Below are 25,147 nucleotides of genomic sequence, written 5' to 3'. Positions count from 1 at the left end.
GCATTATTCTGCATGGCTCTGTAGTATTACTCCGCATTGCTAGATAGTATTACTCCACGAGGCTCCGTAGTATTACTCTGTGTGGCTACATAGTATTACACAGTGAGGCCTTGTAGTATTACTCCACAAGGCTATGTAGTTTTACTCTGTGGGGTTCTGTAGTATTACTCTATGTGGCTCCGAAGTATTATTCTGCAAGGCTCGGTAGTATTACTCTTCTCGACTCCATAGTATTATTCTCCGAGGCTCGCTAATATTTCACTGTGAGGCTTCCTAGTATTACTCCTAGAGGCTATTAACTAGAGAGTTTTACTGTAATACTACAGTAGTGTAAATAGGGTCATATAATACTATAGTCTGAAATATACGGTAAATGTTTTGACGCTGGTGTCCATCAGAGCGATGCAGAGAACGGTTTGGAAACCATTTAAATTACTCGGGTGTAGAATTGAATCAGTGGAATTTTGTGTGACTCAATCGAGTCAGAAGAATCACTGACTCAAACGCTTACAAGATCCCATTACTTGTTTGCCTCACAAGGTCATCGCAGTCGCTCCAAACCCAGAAGGTCTTGCTGCCCATTCATCCCGGACAGGAAGTGCTTAAAAACTGCACAGAAGAGCTGAATCACACGTTTGTGATGAAGTCGTTATCGTCGGATTGATTGAACATATTCATTCGTGAGAGACTCGATCTGTCCTCAGGTCGTTGCCCCGACTCGTGGCTTTCGACAGGATCTTTGAACCGCTCTTCTTAGAACCGGGATCGTTGATGTTCCTGTGAATTCAGAGACCTGCGACCCTGTGGCGGAGCGTGAGCAGTCTTTGACCGAGCTTCTTTGAGAAAGTGTTATGATGGCAAATGTCTGGGATGAGCAGAAACCACACCGAGGAGGTTTTAAGTGCTTCAGCAGGTGTTCTGCTCATGGAGGAACATTTGCATGCGGGTTTAGCATCTTAACTGCCTGCAATGAGGCGTTTGGTTTGATCAACCTGAAGGTTTTCTTTTGCAAATAATCTTGTTTAGTGAACACTCACAGCTGTTATTTCCCCCTCTCTTGAGCTGCAGACAGTGTGTCGTTGTGTGTAGTCAGCAACAAATCTGAAGTCGGGAGCGAAATAACTTGCTCCTTAAAATGTAACTGCACCACTTAGTTTTTTTTTATGTTGATGATAAATGACTGCGGTTCGCTACAGATTTTATTTTTTCTGGTGTCTCCAACATGCTTCATGGTCCTTCACTCTTCTCCACCTGTCCTCGTCGTCAACATTTTTATTTTTAAAAACCTCTCAGATGAAATGAACCGCTGATATACAGCATTCCCTATTTTGTTGACATAAGTGAAAATCAAGCTGAAAGTTTATGGAATATTTCTTTCACCATCGAAATTCGACAGCACTGATATTTTTTTCGCTTTTCGTTTTATCATATTTCTCTTATGGTTTCTATTAGATTAAAGTGAGTTTAAAATATAATAATTCCATCTTTTTATTTACAATATCATGCAAATATTCATGGCGCCTTTGTGTTGCGATTAAACCTTCGGCCACTATAGGGCAGCAGTAATTATGTTCCCGGAGATGCCTGAGGACAAGAGGATACAGTCGACTTCAGCAGGCTTTAAAGTTGATGTTTGGATATATTTTGGTTTTTAAAATGAATGAAAGCAGTTCAGCTTCGTCAAGAGTCATGTGGTCTATAAATACTACAAAACCAGAGTCAAGTACTGGACAATACTACACATATATACTTGTTACTACACTATCACAACACCAGAGTCAAGTACTGGACAATAATACACATATACAGTATACTAGTTACTACACTATCACAACACCAGAGTCGAGTACTGGACAATACTACACATATATACTTGTTACTACACTATCACAACACCAGAGTCAAGTACTGGACAATAATACACATATACAGTATACTTGTTACTACACTATCATAACACCAGAGTCAAGTACTGGACAATAATACACATATATACTTGTCACTACACTATCACAACACCAGAGTCGAGTACTGGACAATACTACACATATATACTTGTTACTAAACTATCACAACACCAGAGTCGAGTACTGGACAATAATACACATATATACTTGTCACTACACTATCACAACACCAGAGTCGAGTACTGGACAATACTACACATATATCCTTGTTACTACAGTATCACTATATTGTATCCTTTCACCCGATTCTTGCCAATACACACCACTAGTGTATTTTGAATATTTGACCATTTCTTTTGACAAACTATCACAAGCAAAGTGAAAGCCTGATATCCATGAGCCAATCAGCAGCCAGGATACAGAACTGATCCTCTAAGTGGTCGAATCGTCTGTGAACTAATAGCCTTCCGTTTTATATGCACATGGCACATTCTGTAATCCCGCAATAAAGCAAGACTTTATTTAGAAACTTTCCTTTTTTTTATCTTGGTCTTTAAAACTTCTTTAAACATCATTGCAACTGTCTAGTCCAGGGGTGGGCAATTATAATTCTTCAAGGGCCACATTAAATTCTGTGAATGTTGTTAGGGGCCGTCAAGCAAAAAGATTGACGAGAAAATACAAAAAGGACATTCGTCATTCGGCCGTGACATTTATTAAGATAAATAAGCTGCAATTTTATTCTTGTATAGATGATTTTTTTTTTAAACATTTCTTCAATTCACAAATAAATGTTTTGAGGAATTAAAATATACTCGAAAAATTACACACAAGAAAGGAGGTAAAAGGTAAATGAGTGTTATGTGTAAATGTAAATTAATAATAAATACAAAATACATTTGTTAATTTATTAGAACCATTTATACATGATTATACTTTGACATTTCGAGGGCCGCGTAAATACTTCGCCCAGGTCTGGTCTAGGCTATAGTGTTGCTGAGGCGATTGCAATGTAAACAATCAATAAATCAATAAAGTTCTATCTATCTATGTCATAAAAGTTGGTGAGGAAGTAGCATTGACGAGAAAACAGTATTTCTGACGCTATTGCATATGTCAGAGGATGTTATACGTCATACTGGAGGCAAAGGTGTCGGTGAAACCAGAGTCTTCGGCGATAAAATTGGCGAGTTCAGTGCTAATGCGACGTCTTTGCCGATGCTTGTCAAAGTAATGGATCTAAATGGTTATAACGCCGATTAACGTCTAGAAAGAAGCGCAACTCGTCTCTTTGACTCGGCAACACTGCGGCGGGATCTGGCGCCGGCAACATCATTGTTAGTGACCAACCGTGAAAGGGAACACGCTCCGCTATTAGACAAACCACGCATCACTTTCCTTGCTAAAGGGACTTGACTGTACTCGTGCTCCAGAAATATCTTCTTCACACAGTGCAGCAGCAACATGTGAGCTCTCGGAGTCGAAGCAGTGGGCCGAGGTGCTGCCACCTTTCATGTTCTGAGTGCCGAGATGATATTTTTATAACTGCAGCTTGTCAGGTTAGTGACAGGGTGGCTTTGAGCAGATCAGGCACAGAGTCTTCAAACCCCCGCCATGAGACTCTGAACCTGGAGGTGAAAGGGATGAAGTGCAACATGAAATGCACAATTTCTAAGATCTTCTTATCCTCTTTTTCAGCCTAGTTTTTTCCCTTTATTTATCATCTCCACTGGATCTCTAGCCGGCTCTGGGAGAGGGATGAACAGAATACAGGAGTGTGTGTTTGTATCTGTAGCGTATTAATAATGTACCGTTCATACCTGTCTACTGAGGAAAAACTACTGGTGAAAACAATATTTTTGTCTGACCAAAATAGTACCTTACGTCGCTGTCGCAAATGAGCTTCAACAAATGGAAATGAAGAGGTAGTTGATGCTAATGAAGCTATTTCAGATTTGCCTGATTTATATTGTTTTCTGGTTTCCATACTTGAGATAATAATCATGGAAAAGCTGTAGCCAAAGATGACGGTAGCCTTGGTCCGATGACGATGTCACAGCGAGCATAAAGCAATAGACAGCGTGGTTGTTGAAGCAGCAGCGAACCCTGGACTCCTTCCTGTATAATCTGGAATTGTTGTTCGTTGGGATTATTCCCTCCATTTGTTAGAAAATGAACCAATGGGCTGCTTTCTTTGTTGGACTCTATCAGATGTCAGTGATTTGGCCAGTTATCTATTGGAAGCGCCGCTTTTGTGTTTCAAATGCCGCTGTTTGATATTTTGTGATAGCATCGATTCCAAAATGGGCGACGGCCCACCGGGCACTGCCAGGGGGGGCAGCTACTCCTGACTGATGATACGAAAACAGGGTGTGTCCACTTTTTGTGTGAGTCCTTTGTTTGATTCTCACACTGGAAATAATCAAAGACAGATAGATAGAACTTTATTGATCCCTCAGGAAATTTGTTTTCCAATTGGCACACAGCAATACAGACGATAATTCATAAAACTAAAAAATAAGAACAAAGTTTCTATAAAAAGAAAGTACAAGATGACACAATTACTTTTGAGTCAATGTAGCGAGATGATGCTAGCTTATACTATATCAATGTGTTGTGTCTGTCGTGATAGTATAGAGTAAATATCGTTGAAGTGTAAGTAAATCCTTTATTGAGGCCATAACGGTGTTTGAGATGTTGTCACACTAAGGTCTGGGTCTGGAACTTCAGTTGTTTGGCGACACCGACCTAGTATTGAAACATGCTTCGTCTATCAGTTGCCTGGTGTCGATGCCCTCTGTGGGGTCTAATCTTGATAATATGTTGATGTTTCTAACAAGAGACAAAGGCAGTGTACAAAACTTTCATTTAATTCAAATATATACGTTAGCAAGATATTTGTTATTTCCTTTTTTTCAACAAAACAGCTTGGATTGGATGCTAAGAAGCTAAAAAAAAATGTAACTGAAATAATTGTTTTCCATCTTTCTATTGTAAATGATCTTATGGAATTGGTATAAAAAAAAAAGGATTATATAGGAACCAATATCGTTCTAAAAGTATCTGTATAGTTACCAGTATTAATTATTTTGATCGATACCCGGTCGTAGTTTAGCGGTTGTGTTAGCTCTGTTAAAAGTGTTAAAATAGGCTTCTATGAAGTAGCTGGTGCACTGTTGTTGTTTTGGTGTTAATTGAGGTAAAATGTAGTTTTTTTATGCTTCAAAGTTCAACTAACGTGTTACTTTGAATGTGTATTAAATAGATAATAAACCTCTATTGTTCTCATCAGCATGTGTCTGTTGGTACAAAACTCTCTTTTCATTGAAATACTTGCATTTGAAAATGATCTTAAGCCCCGCCCACTTTGCTATGATTAGGTCAATTATCAAGGATTGTAATCGCGCATCATAAATCCAATGAATCTCCACTTCTCAAGGACTTGTTGTATAAACAAAGGGTGGCGTGATTACAGCTGGCTGGAGGAGGAGTGAAGTCATTATTACGTCATAATGAAATCCACTCTTGTAACCTCTTGTTCGCCCAGATTTCAGCCGGGGGAGAACTTTATAAAGTAATAAGATCAAAACATGGTCATGATGAGGGACTTACTGCATCTTGGAGAGGAAGATTCAACATTTGAAACATGTGAGTCAGTACAGTTGGAGTTTCACTTAAATTGCCCTTTAAGGTACACAAGACTGATGGTGTTGATTTGAGTCATAACACAACCGCGGCGTTAACAGACCCTTAACAACCCTCCAGGGAAATGGACCTTCTGCTCCTATAATATCCTGGTCTGGGCAGGAGAATACACGAATACCTTAATGTCTCTGGCAGCACCTTTTCCAGCAGTGATACCTTCAGGGCCTTTGATTGGTGTGCTATTTGTACATCCCTGGGCTGCAGGGATTCAATCCTGCAGCAGAGACACTCCACACAGAGATTGCTTTGACTCGACAGGAGAGATCCGGGTCAGCGGTAAAAACAAGAGGAAATGAGGTCTACGCAGAAACATTCTAAGATGTGATTTGGGTTGGGTTTTTTTCGGCACGTCTGCTAGATGAGCTGTGATTATTTTTTCACCGCTCCAATCCTCCTTGCCTTCTTCTCTGAGATGAATAGCTTAAGTACGTCAGAACAGGATGTCACACTTGGTGATGGTGGCACCAAATTAATGTTATGTATCACTTGACCTTCGCTCCAATCATTTTTTTTAAATCATAGAAATGTATTATTTTTTAAATTGCTATGCAGTGGTTTTGACAGCACTGACATAGAAGCACGCCGAGTGCTGTCCTTGTTTTGCACACATTAAATTGACAATAATATGTTTTGGCGGTGTGTGTTGTAGCGAAGGAAAAACAAAGCTGAAAAAAATAGAAGAAGAATAGAACTGTGGCAGTAGAATAGTTGTACACAGGGCAATTGTCGTAGCCTAGCTTAGATGAGACGACACAAAATGTATAATAAGCATAATAACAACTATCTGTTTAAATCTAATTATCATTCACAAATTTACATTTTTTTATACTTTCTTTCCGATTGGTTTCATAGTAACTCAACGATCATAAGGGCCGTACTGAAACAGCCAAACGGCCGCATGTGGCCCTCAAGCCGCACTTTTCCCAGGTTTAAGATGAGGCTATTTCTTAAAATACCTCAGACTAAGCTTCATTTTGGGTAAAGGGAAGATTCCAGTCGGCCTCATTGGCATTGGAAAATTCAAGGTCCATAAATGGTCATTTGGTCAAGACTTCAGATTTCACTTCAACTACTATATTATTGTGAACATTCACCTAAGGCAGCTTCAAGGACATTTAGTCAATTATTAACATGGACTTTTTTCACCATGTGTAGGATGCGTAGTAGTGGTGGATTCTTACTCCCCACAAAGATGTTTTGGATCAGGCTCTTACACAGTAAGAACTAACCGGTAATAAAAACCACGTGGGCGTTTAGAAACTTGAAAAAAAAAAAGAAAAGAAGATGGACTTTGTTGCTTTTTACTCCGAGCTAAAGCCTCACCAGTAATAAACGGTAGCTATAAACACCCTTGAATGGTGAAGTTGTCAGAAGGTTGTGCAACGTTTATGTTTTTAGAGGAAAAACATATTTACAGCTGAGTTAAGTAGCAAAACAGAAAAACATTCCTACTCAGTGGCATTTATAAATAGTTACTAAGCTAGACTAGAAATGAGTGATCAAGTTACTTGCAGATACAACGAATACCCGTACAGATCACACCCCGTACACCACAATGACCATCCCACTCTTGCCACCACTTGTGGATAATACCTGTCGCTGCTTTGCCCGTCGGACCATCAGTCGCTGCCTCTCCTCGAATCTGATGCTATTTTTTTTCCGTACCTGGGTATGTTCGTTCCATTTCAGCTGATGGCAAATATGTCTTCTCCCGATGATGACCAGTGCCGATGGGCGAGCCTAAGATCAAATGCAGCTATTTCGCGATTGACTTGCTTAGATTCCCCCAAAACCCCGTCTTTTCTCGTGGTGTTTTTGTTCCCCCCTTGTGCGAGTGGTTCAGGTTCGAGAGCCGCTGTGACGCTGCAATATCAGCCCCACTTAGCAACCCTTTCACACACAGACTCATCCAGGAGCCGGGGTCTTAAAGGGGCAGCGGTTGTGATGATGAAGAATGAGTTTGGGATTTCATGGGTCAAGCCAGGCAGGCCCGGGGCCCCCCTCAAAGACTCGCAGGTCACAGCTGACAGAACCAAAAACTTTTTTCTTTTTTTTTTTCCCTCCTGAGCTGTGAGCCTTAGCACTCGTCTTTTCTAAATATGGACGTATCTTCCTCCCTTCCCCCTCGTCCACTCGCTTTGTCTGACAGTCTGTCGAGTTGAACACAGAAATAGAAGTATGTCCTTGGCCATGTGTTGCCCCCCCCACCCACCCCGTCACCTTTCAATCTGGCTTTTCTCTGCTGGTCTGCTGCCGGTGTCTCTTAAAACCAAGACTAAACTAATAACTAATGCTACTTGAGATCAACAGTCACAGCAGGACTTTGTTGTCATGGTTGATTTAAAGCCAAAATCAGCAGCTGTGCGTATGTTGCGTCAGCAGGAAGCACGGAAATTAAGTTGAGAAAGATTGAAATTCCTTTTGTTATTCTCTGAAACCCGGTACAGTGTCAAGATTAAAACAAAAAAGACGAGCTGCGACTCTGGGTCAGACATCATCATCATCGGGATTAAGTTTCAACGCAAAGCATCTGCATTGCATTCTCAAAGCGGTGTGTCTGGTTTCTTTGGATTCGCAACTGATGTCCTGCTTTCACTAAAACACACGAGCGTTCTAATGTCGCTGGAAACTTGGTCGATCTAGAGTTGAGTAGATCTTTCAGGCTCACATCTGGTTATGTGAAAACAAACCTCTCCTGACTCGCATGTTTCAAATGTTGAAGTCTTTCTCTCCAAGATGCAGTAAGTCCCTCATCATGACCTTGTTTTGAACGTATTACTTTATAAAGTTCTCACACGTCTGAAATCTGAGCGAACAAGAGGTTACGAGAGTCCATTATGACATGGCTTCACTGCTCCAGCCAGCTGTAATCAACGTCCCGCTTTGTTTATACAACGAGTCCTTTCGAAACAGTGATTGATGATGCGCAGTGACACACCTCAAATATTGACAAATCACGGCAGAGTGGGTTTGGTTATGGTAAATAAGATTTTAGCTCCAGAAAAAACAAGTGGGCGGGGCTTAAGCACATTTTCTAAAGTAAATATTTCATTTTCTGGGCTGATTGATAGTTGATTATTTTGTACGATCACACAATTCAAATGATATAAATTACTTTCTATCATTTTATATTACAGGAGATGCACTTGATGAGGGAGCAACAAGAACAAAAAGTTGGAAGAAAGGCAGACGCAGTGTTTGCACTTTTGTTTACTCTAAAGTTTGTGTCATTTATTACTGACTGATCAATATAAACACACCTTTGAGTACGTTCCTGAAGACGTTTTTGCAGGGAATTCCTTTTCCATGAATGCTTCAACGTTGGCTTTATCTCTTTATCTTAACAATCGCAAATGACTTCATTTCATTATAATGTGGATTATTCATTGCATTCGAGAAGAAACGAACGATAAGAACAGAATTGTGATGATAAACCAGTAGCACTGCAAGTCAGATGAGACACTTACCATCGTGGCAGACGAGACATTTATCTTGAAGGTGAACAGTCCAATTATTTGAATTACACACGTCAGTGCCGAGAAGAAAGCCACTGAAAGGTTACTTGTTCGTTGACTGAATCAAATATGGTGCTCCGCTGTGTTACTCGAGCGATCAAGCTATCTGGTGAATCCAGCTGGAGCACAGTTGCTCCGAAAAGGCTTCTGATGTGAAAAAGGCAAGTATCGTCGTAGCTCTCGCGCCTTCGTACACTTCTGCTGTAATTGAGGGCTTAGGAAAAGCCAGAGGACTTAGGGACCCTGGATGACATGTAGAGGTCGGTATATATTCAGGAAATTAAGCCCAGATCAGCCTTAGGATACACAAAACTGGAGAGGAAGCAGTGAGGCTAAAAATGGAGTTCACGTCAATACGGGTCGGTATCGAGTTACACGTGACCAGAGGTGAATGCATGTTTTTCCAAGTCAGGTTTTGAGAGTGCGTCGTTGGATGCAGGATCCAACTTCTCTCCGGCATCGTGGGTGGAGAGACATAGTGTATGGTTTTAATTATAAAGATTTTTTTCAAGGCTTCTGTCCTTAAGGCGATAACTATTTTTTTTTTGAGTTTATATAGTCGGAGAGCAAATAAAGGAAATCAGATTCGCTCGTAAAGGCCAAGGTTGGATATGACGGCAGCTCGGAGGAGGACTCGTGATTCATCCTCGACAACGTTTTTTCTGGTGACTCCTTGGCTTAACGCAGCCCACGGAATTATCGTTGAGACTCGATCAAAGGATGAGAGGGAGATTGATGGATGGGTGAGAAGTGGATGAGAGCGGAACATTTTCATCAGGATTAATCTGCACAGTCTCATCTGGGAGAGTAGCCAGTGTTTACGGAGCAGCGGATCACAAACACACTGGGCTGCCTCGAGTGCCGGAGAACCGCTCCGAGCTAATCCTGGGAATTCCAGGAACTCTCTCAGAAAATGACAAATTACTTAAATTCACTATCCATCCACACGGCTCTAGGGAGGCGTGCAGGTCGGATACATCGTCCAAATGTTTTTGGAGTTATAGGAAGAAATGTAAGTCCATTTGACCAGTTTTCTTCGTCCAAAAAGACACTTAAAAATATCCAAATACCTCCACAATGCTTCTGTAACGTCCCTCTTGCATCGAAGCCACGACAAGAGTTGTTGTTTGGAAAACATTTAAACAAACAAGTTTATATTCTAAGCTTGTTTGTAGTGAAAGATAAGAAGCTAACACGCTACACAGAAAGGAAACACTTCTATGTTTCTACACTGGGATTTCTTGCCTTTAACTCCAAAAACAGGCAGATGTCTCTGAAAATGATCCCAACCCTTAGTCGAGGGCGAGTAGAAAATCAGTAAAACTAGAATTTATTTATGATATATCTATCACTTTAATAACTTAATCCTAAATATGCTTCTTTAATAACCTTTTCTCTTCAATCGGCTTAAATCATTGTAATTTTAATAAAAGCCCAGAAATGATGACCTTGTAACCACCGGTTCTAAAGTACCTCAAAAGTGAGGTATTCAGCTTGTATTAACTAGAACAGGCTGACATGATTGACGAGAGCAATATCTCATTGTCTTTTCTTTTAAATATTTATATCTTTTTTAAAGTACCGAGCTCTGAATATAAGAGTAATACGACGCTTTATTATCCTATCATGTATTTACTTGTTAACGTTGTGGTTATAAATGTCTTCTGGCAAAGCTTTTATTTAATTTATCTTTAAAACTGTCTTGTGTATCCAACATGTTCGGTGTTGTTAATCCACAATCCCCCCCGACCCCGTTTGGGTGGTGGTGTTCGTGAAAGCATAATTGTTTGAAAAAAAACAAAAAACATTGGCGATAGCAGATAATAAAAGAAATATCCACATTTCAAAACAATGAAATGTTCTCTCTTCACGTGGTGACTGTGATTCAAAAGCCTTTTGTCAGTAGATTGGCAGCAACGTGGAACGACCTGCAGCGAGGCAGTCGCTCACTGGAGCACATTCCGAGAAGACGGGGATTGAAAAAGACAGACAGGGGGTGACAGGGAATTGGAAAATAAGAGGTAAACGCTCGCAGACGGGGTTTGACGCAGATGAAAATGTGACCGGAAAATGAGTTTGCGAGTCACTGCTGTTTTATTTAAATTTCATATTTCAGGAAAGATGAAAAGAAAAAAGAATTTCGAAAAGCTCACAGTTATTGACTGAGGTTTCGGGACAGACGACAGTTTGGCTGAGCTTGTGTTCCAAAATTAGCAAGTCATATTTGAGTTTTTCCGGGCAGCTCACCTCCGCAGCACTTTTCCGACACAACATAACACACTTTCTTTGTCCACGCTGGTGTGTTGTTGCTCATATTTCCAGCATTGGGTTCACGATTATCCTCTGGGTTATCGCAGGTTTTTATTGCAGTTAACGTACCTTTGGAAAAAAAGAGAGAAAAATGGGGGAAAAATGTTTCTCCCTGTCGCTTTAAATATTTAATGCACTTACGGCAAATATATATTTAATTGCAACACACATTACAGATTAACCCCCTTGTCACTGTCAGTACTTGACTTCAATAAAGTTTTATCTACCTTCCTACCCCGTCCTGTTCATGTGAGCAGTAATTCCTTAAATGAGGTGAAAGTAGGGCTTACAGCGCTCAGTGAGGAAAATAGTTTTTTGTTTAGAAATAAGTTAAATAGTCGCAAGTTTCCATAAAAAGTTACTGCTCACTTTTATTTGATATACATTTAATATGCGTTGACGTGTCCGTGTTGACCACTTTAATGTTCCCATATTGCGACAATAAGTTACATTATGAAGCACTGTGGCCAGTATTTAATGATCTTTTTAATGTTATTCTTATTTTGTTAAACTAAAACTGGTCCAAAGTTTCCATAAAACAAGTTGCTACTGATTTTCGTGAACTTTACTGTCTACAGCTGTACAGTTTTATTCATTTGTACATGGGAAGTTTTGGAATAAATATGTATATATCTGATCTATATATATCTGGATGTATCATAATCTTATCATATCTTGGGATTAATATTTTCACAGCATTAAATCGTGAGTTACCTGTATTGGCCATCAACTACCCACGAGTGAAAATAGTTTTCACTGAGCTATGAATTTGTTAAATTACAGTTTGTGTATCTCGATGGCTAGAGTATTGTCAAATACTGTGACTACAGTGCCGACTGTATTATCCTTCAGTACCTGTACACACAAGGACCAATTTGGCTGTTCACTATCGAGTTCATTGTAAGAAACACTTTTCAATTACTGGAACTACAATTTAAAACCTGGTCCCAGACCGGGAGCATTGGAAATTGCCAGTTTCTTTTCTTCCTCTCTTCAACCGCAGTTTGTTGTCAATTCAGAAGAAGAACTTTGGCTAAAGAGTAGTTTTCCTTCTGCAACTACTGTTGATATTAGTAGAAATATTGATTCACATTCTCTGCAAATAACAATAATAATAATAATAAACATCATATTTATATAGTGCTTTCTGGGACACGCAGTGACGCTTTAAAAGAAGGATGAGAAACAATTTGTTAAACAGAAAGGAGAGAGAAGAAAATTAAGAGTAATAAACATTTTAACAGATTAAAAGTATTTGCAAGAGCATTACGAAGCCACGTGCAGACCTGGCATTTTTGTATTAGTTTGTGGTGTCGAAGACGGCAGGGGGGAAAAGGGATGTGTTTTATTTGGACATGGTCTACCTAAGTCTACCTTTATGAGTAGTTTGTCTCGTCAAGTATGTAGGATATCAGGTCGTCGTTGTACGAATACATTTGACACCACTGGTGTAGGACTTGCGTGTATCAAGTTAGACCGTGGAGATCATTTCTAAGATTATGATTATTTAAGTTAAGCTGTCGAGCCGCTTTGTCAGGACTAGGACAAAACAACTTGTAGGATGTTATTTCCATTGAGCTGAGATATCACACCGGGGTCGGACAAGGTCACGGTCAAGGTTACACCTATTAAAGATATCAGGTAAGATACAAACACCCCATTATATAACCTCTCCTTCCTAATTGTTGCATAGAATGATATTCAAAGCCTTGAGAATAAACCGTGAATTATGACGTCCATGGTTTTCTCTCGTCAGGGTTTATTCGTTCTGTTGTACGAGCCTCTGGGCTTAAAACAAATCATTCTAATAGTCATCATCCCTGATATGCAGTTATTACATTTACTCAAATAAGGAGACACTTGGTTGATTTCTACAGTGGAGGTCCGTGGATGTCAAATAAAAGTCACTGTTGTGCGTCTCACGAATGAATTTGTGAGACAAGACGAAGCTAACACAAGCAAACTGTGTTAATGTATTAGAGAACAAGACGTCTGTTCATTCTAGAACAGTGCCTGCTATTGTGTGTGTGTGTGTGTGCGTGTGTGTGTGGTTGTGTGCGTGTGTGTGTTCGTGTGTGTGTGTGTGTGAGACAGAAATGAGAGCTCATTGGGGTCAAGCATAAGCAAGGCTTCTGTGTGTTTGTGTCATCTATCCATGTGCGATCTGGGAACATTTCGGGATACTTTAGCTTCCTTTATCCCACAGTGGGCCCGAACAGTTGGTCCTTATTCCTTCTTCCCTGAGAAAATCTGCACTTCTAAGTTCAGGGACATTTTATTGTACTTATCGCGACACTTCTTCTTCCCATTTAAAAACGGGTGAAAACTAAATTTTACAGTGAAGTACTATACATGCTAACTTAGTATTTTAGCTACAGTATAGTTATAGTACTTTACTTGTGGCCCTAAAACACCTTTTTTGTTTTGAGTTTGTATCTTCCTTGTGCACTTATTTATCCTCCTATCTGTTGCTGAGCTGTCAAATTAACTGGGATAAGTCGTTCACTCTGCCTCATTATTCTTGTCAAATATATCCTTTTTGTCTGATTGTCTTGGGTATGTTGAATGTAAATACAACTTTATTGACACTTCATGGTCGGATGAGATGCTTTTTGTAGATTTCATTGGACCGCCTAACCCAGGGGTAGGCAATTAAAATTCCTCAAGGGCCACATTCAAATCTGTGAATGTTGTTAGGGTGCCGTCAAGTAAAAAGAAAGACCAAAGGACATGCGTCATTAGGCCATGACATTTATTAAGCTAAATAAGCTACAATTTTATTCTTGTATAGATGAGTTTTTTTCAAAACATTTCTTCAATTAACTTAAAAAAAAGGTTTTGAGGGATTAATATATACTTGAAAAATTACACACAAAAAGGAGGAAGTACTATGTGAAAATGTAAATGAAAAATAAATACAAAATACATTTGTTAATGCATTAAAAAACATTTATACATGGTCATACTTTGACATTACGAGGACCACATAAATAAGTCAAAGGGCCGCATGTGGCCCCCTAACCCCTCCCCCAAATTGTCATTGTCATAACGTCCGCCTGTCGAGTGCTAGAAAATGTTATTGTTAATCTAAACATCTTATTTAACGATTCGAAGGCGGATTTTATTCATGTAAATCTTTCCAGATCTAATCAGCAGATTAAACCCTTGTTATCTCAGGGTCAAGGCGACCCAAATTGCCTGAAAACAAATGTGTTTGTAGTGTCGTCTTTGGGTCAAGGCGAAACAACCTCAAGCCCCGCATATGTACTTCTGAGGAGACGCCTCAAGGCTTAAGGCTCTTGGGTACCACGTCAAAATTCAAAGCGATATAATTCAGTAGCCGTACAGCTGAAGCCAACCAGGGTCGACCATGAAGTGGATGTAAAAGCTATTAACACATGCACTCAAAACATGAAAGAATGACATTGACTTTGTGGCGACAAGAAACGCAACAATATCACCAAACAACTGTATTCAAAGAAAAAGCTAAGTGACATGAGTGGGTCTGTGTGTGTGTGTTTGTGTGTGTGTGTGTGTGTGTGTGTGTGTGTGTTCGTGCGTGTGTGTGTGTGTGATTGTGTGTTCACCTTGGCCCGCCAGTCCGTCTCCATGACAGTGGTGTTGACGCACAATAAGAACCGTTCAACTCTGCACCCCACCATCTCTTGAAAGGTCCTGTTCCACATCCCCTGGTTTACCGAGAGAGCGTCGGTGTGTGTGTGTGTGTGTGTTTGACTGACACACACACTTGGCACGCATTCATCTAATCCCTGATGAAGCTGTAGTTAAATTCCTATTACTCAGATGTAATACCATAAGAGTGGGCCGCTTTGGTCGTCTCGTGACTCGGAATAAGCGCGGACATTAATCGTGTCACGGTTACAGAGTCGAAACGTGCGAATTGTCGCTGGAGCTCGTCGAGTGCTGGAGAATGATTGAACATGCTGGTCTATACTGATCTCAATTTCAAAGGCATCTAAAGGTGACTACCACTAATGTGAAAACCCACCTCTCCTGACGTCGCATGTTTCAAATGTTGAATCTTCTTCTCCAAGATGCAGTAAGTCCCTCATCATGAGTATGTTTTGAACTCATTACTTTATAAAGTTGCTCTGAAATCTGGGCGAACGAGAGGTTACGAGAGCGGAGTCCAGTATAATAATAATAATAATAATAATAATAATAATCTCTATTTATATAGCGCCTTTCTAGACCAGTATGACATAATAATGGCTTCACTTCCCTCCAGCCAGCTGTAATCACGCCCCACTTTGTTTATACAACGAGTCCATTGGATGTGGAGTCAAGCTGACCTGACCTCCACCACTGCATATGTGTTTAGGGAAGCCAGGGAGGTCGTTCATCTTGACCCAGAGACGACAAAAGGGATAGCACAAACCCATTTTGTGTCAGGCCTTTAGGTCAATATAACACAATAGATAGTACATTTAAAATGACAATGATTTCCAGTCATGATCACAACCTAAAATGTTTAAATATACTGACTAACAATGGCTACACAGTGTGAAGACTTGACTATTGTTGCTCCTAAAATGTCCAACAAGTCACGCCTGTGTTCGCCACGAAGGGCGTCAGGCCAGCAGTTGATCTAATGATGGGAATTAAAGGACAATCCCAGGTATTTGTGCCATGATGAGTTTTCCGTCTGTAGGTGGGGGAGGTCGTCGCTGGGCATGCCGTACATTCCAGTTTTTTTGTCTCCATTGTGTCGGGAGTGAATTGAAAACAAATGCCAACGTTTCCTTGACATATGTTGAAGTCGACGTAGTGGTACCTGTTGTGGATTATTATTCTCATGCAGGGATGGTTTAACTCTGACAATGATTCAGCATCACAGCAAAACCTGAGGTGTTATTTTAATACCAGTACACTAACAAGTCGCCTCTACGCTCCGTGTCCGGGCTGAGATATGTCTCGTAAACATGTTTCTGACGTTCAATCCGACGATTCACAGGAATGGAGGCGGAACATCCATCTACGCTTCCTCCTCGTGTCTCACTACGCTGTGTGTCGCTGGGGCAGCAGTCCAGGCGAGAAACCTGTGACATTAACCATGTCTCTATCCTTAGACTCGCTGAGCGCGTCGGCACAGGACGCTGGAATGGACTCATAAATCAACCAGAAAATAGAGATTCTCATCTTCATCCCCACAGATCGCTCTGTGCCGAAGCGTCTTTCTTTTCTACTGGTTTCAAAACCTCGCCTCGTTCAACCTCCGGATTCCAATCATATCCCACGGCAAGATTTCCTCTGTGACGTCTGCTTTGTCATTTCTGGTTCTGCCTTTTCTCTCCGATCCTCCGTGGTTTCCGTGTCGTGAACCATAATATTGAAGAACTATCCCATCATTTCTCCTATGATCGCAACCTTCCCTTCCTCCAGCTCTCCAGTCATGGTATCATAACAATCCCTGCTGTGCTAAACTACACCTTTAACGGTGTCCTCTTAAATCCTGCAGATTCATGGCCGACGCTGTTCTATCCTCCTCTGTCACGTCCTATAACCTACCTTGTGCTTTACTGACTGAATCCACAGATCCATCCAGATCCTCCCTTCCCTGTCGACATCCATCCTATTCTACTTTATGAAATACTACACTTTATGTTCCTCTCCTCTCACATCCTACCCCTTTTCTGTTGTGATCGATCCGTTGCTGTCTTTGAAGCATTTGAAGGTTTTCGTTTTGGCAAAGCAAGCGCTCTTCGTTTCAGTTCTATCGCCTCATAATCTTTGCAGTTTAGCTTTGGTCGGATAAATACAAAAATGATATAACCAGCGTAAAACTGTTTATTGTATGTTCAATACAATAACAATACACCTGAACCCACTGTGAACTGTTTTTCAACTTTATTTAAAGCGTACTTGTAACATCACCCACTCTGTTGTCTTTATCATGCGCCTCCGCGTGCTCTCTGGTCGCTATGGTAACGTGTAAACATACCTTCAAAATAAAATGATACAGGTGAAATACCGATGCACCTTGAAATGAGAATAAAGTGCATGTTTTCCTCACCGTAACACCGCTAACGTATCACGTGACCCAGATGCGAGAAAGGAATCCGGAAATTTTTCAAAATAAAACATTGCGACTCGGATAATTAAAAAAAGCAGAGGAAAATAGTGCAGAGACCACCATCTAGTGGACTCCGAAAATAATGACACTGCTTCATGAAGCTTCATCAACGATGATAACTTAACATGTGTGTTCACTTGTATGTTTTTCATACCTTTCATTTTTTTCTGTATATTTTCAGTTTTTCAAAAAATAAGTAGTGATGGTCTCTTTATTTTCCTTTGTTTTGAACAACTGTTCTAATGACACATCGTTTTTAAACTGATGGCGCCACCTACTGACTCAAAACAACATGACACTGTTTCATGAAGCTTCATCAGACCATTACTAAAAAATGAAGTAATGGTCAATAAAGTCTTCAGTTAAAGAAACACAGGAAACGAAAACCCTGTCCTTTTTGAAGAAGCACTTTTAACATCAAGGTGTGTGAATACCTGGTCGTCCCTTATCTAGTTTAATCTTAACTTACCTTTACCTTACCCCTTCCTGCACTCCAACTGTATCAAACCAACATTCACCTACTCTCTTTTTTTTTTCAACCTATTTCCTCTCCTGTTATTTTCTGTTATTTTAACATCCATTTCCTCAAATTGCTGGGAAGTTAAAACAATGTAAATAGACCCTGAACGTTTCTGTTCTCCAAAATAAAACCATTAGCAAATTCACAGTCTGAGCTGGAGTTGTGTTTGGACACTCGCCAGCTCATATTGTAGCTCACTTGTCAAACTGTCAGACGGTGGAATCGCTGCTCATCGCTGCAGTGACTATGAAGAAAAGTCCGTCTGAAGCTTTGCCTAAAATTTTAAATAAGCGACATGAAGTGGGAAAGTAGTTCAATGGATCAAATCATGAAGTTATATTAGCTGGAGCAGCATCAGTGTTGCTCACACACAATAACACAATTTGTGCCTTCCAGATGGTTTTAACTGCAGTTTAAGCGGCAATAAAAACATTTTCTGAGGCTATTCAAGTGCAAGACAAATACATTTCTTATTTGATTTAAAAGCTGTCACTGAAATTAATTAACAAGTGGCTGCAGAGAAAATTCATTTTGGCAACAACCAAAAGTCAATGAAAGTAGGAAGAAATATAGATTGACTGGTTAGTAAATTGTAAGTAAGTAATTTTTATTTATATAGCAATATTCAGAAAATTGTAGTTTAACCATGAATAGATCTCTATTTAGATGTTTAACTTGGAGGTCAGGACTGAAAATAGAGTAAAACATGCATGTCTGCTTCAGCGATAAAACCTTCTTCTTTAAATAATAACTAACTGGAGTTGACTCGGTTAAAAATAAATCAAAGTGATCCCTAAAACTTTATGAGAGACGGGGTGAGGTCAGAATTTGTTATTTAATTATTTAATGTATTAGGTAACATCTTCATTTAAATTGTATGTATTTGAAATTTCATTGGGGTCTTCTACCACTTCTTTTGCGCCCCCTCACGATAATAAATGAGATTAAAAAACTTAATTATCCCTGAGTTAAATTAAAACAAATGTTTACATGTTTGAATTTTCATACATATTCACTTGACCTGATCAAGTTGCTCTCTACTCTCTAACTTAAGTAATTCATTCTTAAAGTTATAGCTCAAATGTCACTCAATTAATCTACTCACCCTCATGCTGACTACTGAGGGTTGGGATTAAGTAATATGTGTCTTTTTGGAGTTACAAGCAGAAAAGTATGTCCATAAAACTACTTTTTTCTTTGTCCAAAAATGCTTAAAAACATCCAAATACATCTATAATGCTATAATTCTACTTAAGGCTATCTTAAGATACAGACCTGTTTAAACAAATTCTCTGGTCGAGGCTTCAATACAAGGTTGACGTTACAGACGAGCAGTACGAAGGTATTTGGATGTTTTTTGGGCACCGATCACTACTGTAATACGAATATACATTTCTGCCGATGGCTTCAAATAGGGGACAAATTAAAATAATCCCAACCTTTAGTTCAGGGTAGACAGTGAATGAAATTTGAATTTTGGGTGAAGTATCACTTTGTCTATAGATCATGAGGACACACCACACAACTAACATTTTCTGTATATAGTTCTTGTCAGTATTTTTGTGGTGGATAATATAAAAAATATGTAAGTAAGTAAGTAACTTTTATTTGTATAGCGCTTTTCCAGACCAGGGTCACAAAGCGCTTAAACAATCAAAACAATATTCAATAAAGTATATACTTTAAAGGTCAAGATAATACTGATAACACAACAGGAGTTCCAGAAAATCAAGGAAAAGCCTGAACAAATAAAAACTTCTTAAGATGTTTCTTAAAGGAGTCAGTAGATCATCAAACACAGAGATGGTTCCAAAGCTTAGGAGCAACAGTCTGGAAGGATTTCTCTCCTCTGGTCCTGAAGCGTGTTCAGGAACCATCAGTAGATTCTGATCCACAGACCTCAGAGCCCGAGCTGGGGTGTAAGTCTGGATCAGATCACTGATGGAAGGTCTGACGATGAATAGATCTGAAAGTAAGAACCAGAATTTTAAAATTGATCCTGAAAGAAACTGGAAGCCAGTGAAGAGTTTTAAGGATCAGAGAAATGTGAGTTCTTCTACTAAAGCGGGTGAACTTGTCTTTAGTTTGTAGAATTGTGGGCATCTTTAAATAACAACATATTGAATCAAGTAAATCAATCATATCGTGTTTGGCCAGTTCTGCTTCTCCAGACGCAAACACAAGGATAAAAGTTGTATCTGTTTTCTACTTTTTCTGCGTCACTGGCCGGAGCCACTTATAGCTCGTGGTCACGCCGCTACTTCTGGTGTCACACCTGGAAAATACCGTTGAATCATTCACCTGATTTGGGGAAGAGGAGATGTTCAGCTGTGAGAAAAACTTCAGAATCGTCAACAACCTTCTCCTTTTTTTCTCAAGGCCAGATACGCTGTATTTTCCCTCCATCTCTCGGGGGAAGAGGATGGGAAAAGTGACGTGAAGAACTGGAATACGGTGTGAGCTGAGCGCCAGATTGAGGATGTGACAATAGATGCTATTTGTGCGAAGGAGTGCGAGACGCAAACAAGCCCAGGGGTATTTACTCGACTCTCTGAAGGGAATCAGGCTCGACGGCGGCGGCACTTAAGCTTCCGTCCTCGATCACGCGTTCCGCCGACAGGTAGAGCCCATGTACCTGACATTTTCTTTTTTTCGTTTTATTTCTCCACCATTTTGTCCTTCTTTTCCCCGCCTCTTCCGTTACCTTTTTGTTTACATCAACGAGCGCTGTCAAGAGGGAACAAAGGTGTCGGGAGATAAGAGGGTTTTCTATTATCGGGAGGTTTGAGCTGAATGTTAAAATATTCAGTCCAGTGTACTGATTTATTGGAAAAGGCTTGTTTTGTTTGGGAAAAGACGCCCGATGGGTTGTGTTTGAATGGCAATGGAGGTGAGGTGTTAAGTGAGTGGTCGCCGTGGCTGAGCCTTGACATTTGATTTCATATTGAAATCATGCTCGTCTTGGACGGGTTTAAAGAGATTGAAAATCGATTGGAACGAGCTTTAAATGCTAGTATTAATTGTGTGGAGATTTAAAACTTTGTTATCTTGCATTTATATGAAACACACAATTGTACAACTGTCCAATCATATTTTTAAAAATGTTATCTGAAGTATTGACATGATAGGACCTGCAAAAATATTTTACTACTATTATCAATATTATTTTTCAAACAATGAATTCATTCAACTTTACTTTATAATAATTTAGCGAGGGGCCACATTTCACACAGGGAGTGTTGAGTAGCTAGCAAGGGGGAAAAAAAGAGCGAAAAGTGTTAAATATAATGTGAACAATAAACGTAATAGACAAGAGAAAACTTTTGTAAAAACAAGCGCAATTTAGTAAGTACCGGTAAGTTAGTAATAGTTATTTGTAAAGCGCCTACATAAAGTAAAGGTTTGTAAATGTATAAATAATCATAAAAATTGACAATAAACGTAAAACAAAATCCCTATATAGTCACATTCAGACTTGAACAAGTGACAAATAAAAATGAACATAAATACAAAATGAAATCCCCCTGAAGACACCTCATGAGGGCCAAATAAATACATTCAGAGGGCCCTAGAGCCACACTTGCTTCATGTCTGACCCAGGGGTTAACAAAATCCCCCCAAAAAAGATGAAATCATGAGAAAAAACCTTACTACTACTACTTACTTGACAACTTTAAAACTGAAACTCTGGTTATTGCTCCTGATGATAAGGTTCCAGGGTTGAGTCAGTACTTGGGTGACTTAGGTCGGTCTGTCAAACTGAGCCTGAGAAACCTGGGTGTTGTATTTGATAAAGACATGTCTCTTGTTCAACACTGAAGAAAACTGACCAGAAACTGTTTCCTTCAACTGAGAAAAATCTCTAAATTTAGGAAAATGTTGTCACAACATGATCTGGAGCTTGTAATCCATGCGTTTGTTTCTTCTCGCCTGGACTATTGTAACAGTTTGTTTTCATGTCTTAACAAGAAGGATCGTCTCGTCTGCAGTTGATACAAAACTCTGCAGCGAGAATTCTGAGCCGCTCTAGTAGAAGAACTCACATTTCTCCGATCCTTAAAACTCTTCTCTGGCTGCCAGTTTCTTTCAGGATCAACTTTAAAATTCTGGTTCTTACTTTCAGATCTATTCATGGTCAGACCTTCCATCAGTGATCTGATCCAGCCTTACACCCCAGCTCGGGCTCTGAGGTCTGTGGATCAGAATCTACTGATGGTTCCTGAACACGCTTCAGGACCAGAGGAGAGAAATCCTTCCAGACTGTTGCTCCTAAGCTTTGACTCCTTCAAGAAACATCTTAAGACATTTTAATTTGTGCAGGCTTTTCCTGATTTTGTCTTTGTGTCTTGATATTTTAAAGTTTTTTTTTTTTTTTAACTGTGTATTGTTTTTCATTGTTAAAGTGCTTTGTGACCCTGGTCTAGAAAGGTGCTTTACAAATAACCATTACTTACTTACTTACTTACTTACTTACTTACTTACTTACTTACTTACTTACTTACTTACTTACTTACTTACTATTAGCAAACAATTTGCCGCAGAGTCTGGAACACAGATCCGTGAAAATACTGGAGGAAACTCTATTATGTCGATTAAATACAAGTTAACTTGAGGAGTAGCATACAGACAGATGGAATAAAACAGAAGTAAGGGATGACAGTCGGGCTCTGAGGAAAACTGTACGTTCCCTAATTGAGGCTTTTTCAGCCATGGAGCTGTCAGATGAAAGTTCTGAACATCAGTCCAGCTGTCTCTTCGACTCTCGTCACCAATCTTATCAGTGTAATGCTTCTATCAGAGTCTGAAACATGCCTGCCTCTGACAGCAGCCGGAGCCGCTGCCACACTGCAGGCCTCCCTCCAGACGACAATAGCAGGAGAGAGAATCGCTTGGATCTTACATCTGCTGTGAAGAACTCAGACAGAACATTGTTTTGTAGAATCACCATTTATCTCTTTTTTTTAAGGCAAATAACAGCACAATAATCATTATATCACTAATGGATTGTTCAGAATCGTAGAGAAACTTCAAATAACAATCAAGCTCCACTAAAATTCGGTGAGACAAAGACGTATTTGGCGTGGTGAAGATGTTAGAAGATGAGCCAATATGTGTTTGAAGCCATCTTGGAAATGCCAAATTAAGTCAGACTCCAGTGTTTCATGGCCGTAACTTTGTACTTGGTGCCATGACTTAGTATTTTGGGCGATGGCTTTATATTTCATGGCCACAACTTAGTATTTGATGTCCACGACCTAGTAATTTGTGGTAACGACTTAGTATTTTTGGCCACGACCTAGTACTTTGTGGTAATGACTTAGTATTTGATGGCCACGACCTAGTACTTTGTGGTTATAACTTAGTATTTGATGTTCACGACTTAGCACTGTGTGGTAACGACTTAGCATTTGATGGCCACGAACTAGTACTTTGTGGTAACGACTTAGTATTTGTTTGCCACAACTCAGTATTTCCTGGCCATTACTTACTATTTTGTGGCCACAACTTAGTATTTGATGTTCACGACTTGGCACTTTGTGGTAACGACTTAGTATTTGATGGCCACGACCTAGTACTTTGTGGTAACGACTTAGTATTTAATGGACACGACTTAGTACTTTGTGGTAACGATTTCGTATTTGTCGGCCACAACTCAGTATTTCCTGGCCATTACTTACTATTTCGTGGCCACGACTTGGTATTTGATGGCCGGGACCTAGTACTTTGTGGTAACGACTTAGTATTTGATAGCCACGACCTAGTACTTTGTGGTAACGACTTAGTATTTGATGGCCACAACTCAGTATTTCCTGCCCATTACTTACTATTTCGTGGCCACGACTTAGTATTTGATGGCCTGGACCAAGTACTTTTTGGTTACGACTAAGTATAAGTTGGCCACAACTCAGTATTTCGTGGCCATTACTTGCTTTTTCATTTTTTTTTTCTGCAGACAATGGTGGAAATTTTGTCAGTAAAAAAGAACATTCTTCAAACATAAGTTTTATAACCATTCGTCTTTTTATTTCTATTCTTTGAAAAGTGTAAAACAAAACATTTATATAAAATACAAAAAAGGAAAACATTTTAAGCGTATTTAGGTTCATTTAATTCGATTTGTTGAAGTAACTTGAGTTTTTTCATTATTTATCTTATCATTTTTCCCATTATATTATAGTTTTTCAATTATTTTGCTGTTGCTTGATGGTCCCTCTCAATGGCCCCTGTATGAAATGTGGCCCCTAAGTAATGAAAATTGCAAAATCAGTGCACTAAATAAGTAGGATTATTTTTTACCCTCCCGGACGGGCAGGCTGTCAACACCGAGTCTGGTTCCGCTTGAGGTTTCTGCCTTCTAAAAGGAAGCTTTCCTTGCCACTGTGATTCAGTTATTTCTTGAGTTGTTATCGTCTGTTTTTCTTTCCTCCAATATAGTCTTAATTAAACTGTAAAGTGTCTTGAGATGACTTTGTTATGATGTTCAGTCATTTTCGATGCTGACTCCGGCGTGCGGTTGCGTAACTGGCGGCCCAGTGAGTACGCGCTCGTAAACAATTAAGAATCGGTGGAACGCGTGTTAATATTTACACGTCGCTCTGAGCCAGATAATGAACAAACCTGATCTCTTGGTTCTGTGAAAAGAGTTGAACCGTGAAGGGGAACAGGAAGATGAAGTGTGTATTTAGGTCACAGCGCCGTAGCATCTGTATTCAAATCAGTGTTGTGCGTTTCTTATGAATATTCTTGGATACATTAAAACTGAGCCGAAGGCCGGTCTCTCCTGACACATCGGCAGCAGCTTTCACTGAAAATATCTCAGTGGCCCGAGTGTCTCGTTGGGAACTGTTCCTCTTTTCAACAGCAACAACCTTTTCTCTACAAAACTTAGGAACCAATAAGGTTGGAACAAGTATTGCTTCATTTTTTAATGTTTTTGCGGTCATGTTTTTATCCGTGACCAACATAGATAAGATTCTTCGTCTCAGATTGGGTTCAGGTAATGTCAGTGTTTTCATCTGGATTTAGATAATGTTTTGAAGGTTTTGTCGGTCAGTTGTTCTGGTTTTTAACACTGAGAAAGATGTGGCCTTGTGGT

At 39.7% G+C, this 25,147-nt stretch overlaps 2 protein-coding genes across 3 annotated transcripts in view; one reads left to right on the top strand and one right to left on the bottom strand.

The window, feature by feature from the left end:
* sun2 (Sad1 and UNC84 domain containing 2) overlaps positions 1–25,147 on the bottom strand; it is a 332,438-nt gene that overhangs the window by 188,258 nt on the left and 119,033 nt on the right. The window lies entirely within an intron of this gene.
* The window catches only part of mgat3b (beta-1,4-mannosyl-glycoprotein 4-beta-N-acetylglucosaminyltransferase b), a 57,404-nt gene that overhangs the window by 4,509 nt on the left and 27,748 nt on the right, over positions 1–25,147 (top strand). The window contains exon 1 of one of the 2 annotated variants that reach the window (XM_087809903.1): positions 25,026–25,048. The exons of the other annotated variant lie outside the window; for it this stretch is intronic. The gene's annotated coding sequence lies outside the window, so the exon portion shown is untranslated. Of the gene's footprint in view, positions 1–25,025; positions 25,049–25,147 lie in introns of those variants that run through there. 2 annotated transcript variants of the gene reach the window in all.

This window comes from Callionymus lyra, chromosome 1 (genome assembly GCF_982586985.1).
Source record: "Callionymus lyra chromosome 1, fCalLyr1.hap1.1, whole genome shotgun sequence".
NCBI lineage: Eukaryota > Metazoa > Chordata > Actinopteri > Syngnathiformes > Callionymidae > Callionymus > Callionymus lyra.
The sequence above is the reverse complement of the archived record's forward strand: the minus strand, read 5'-3'. Positions and strand labels throughout refer to the sequence as shown.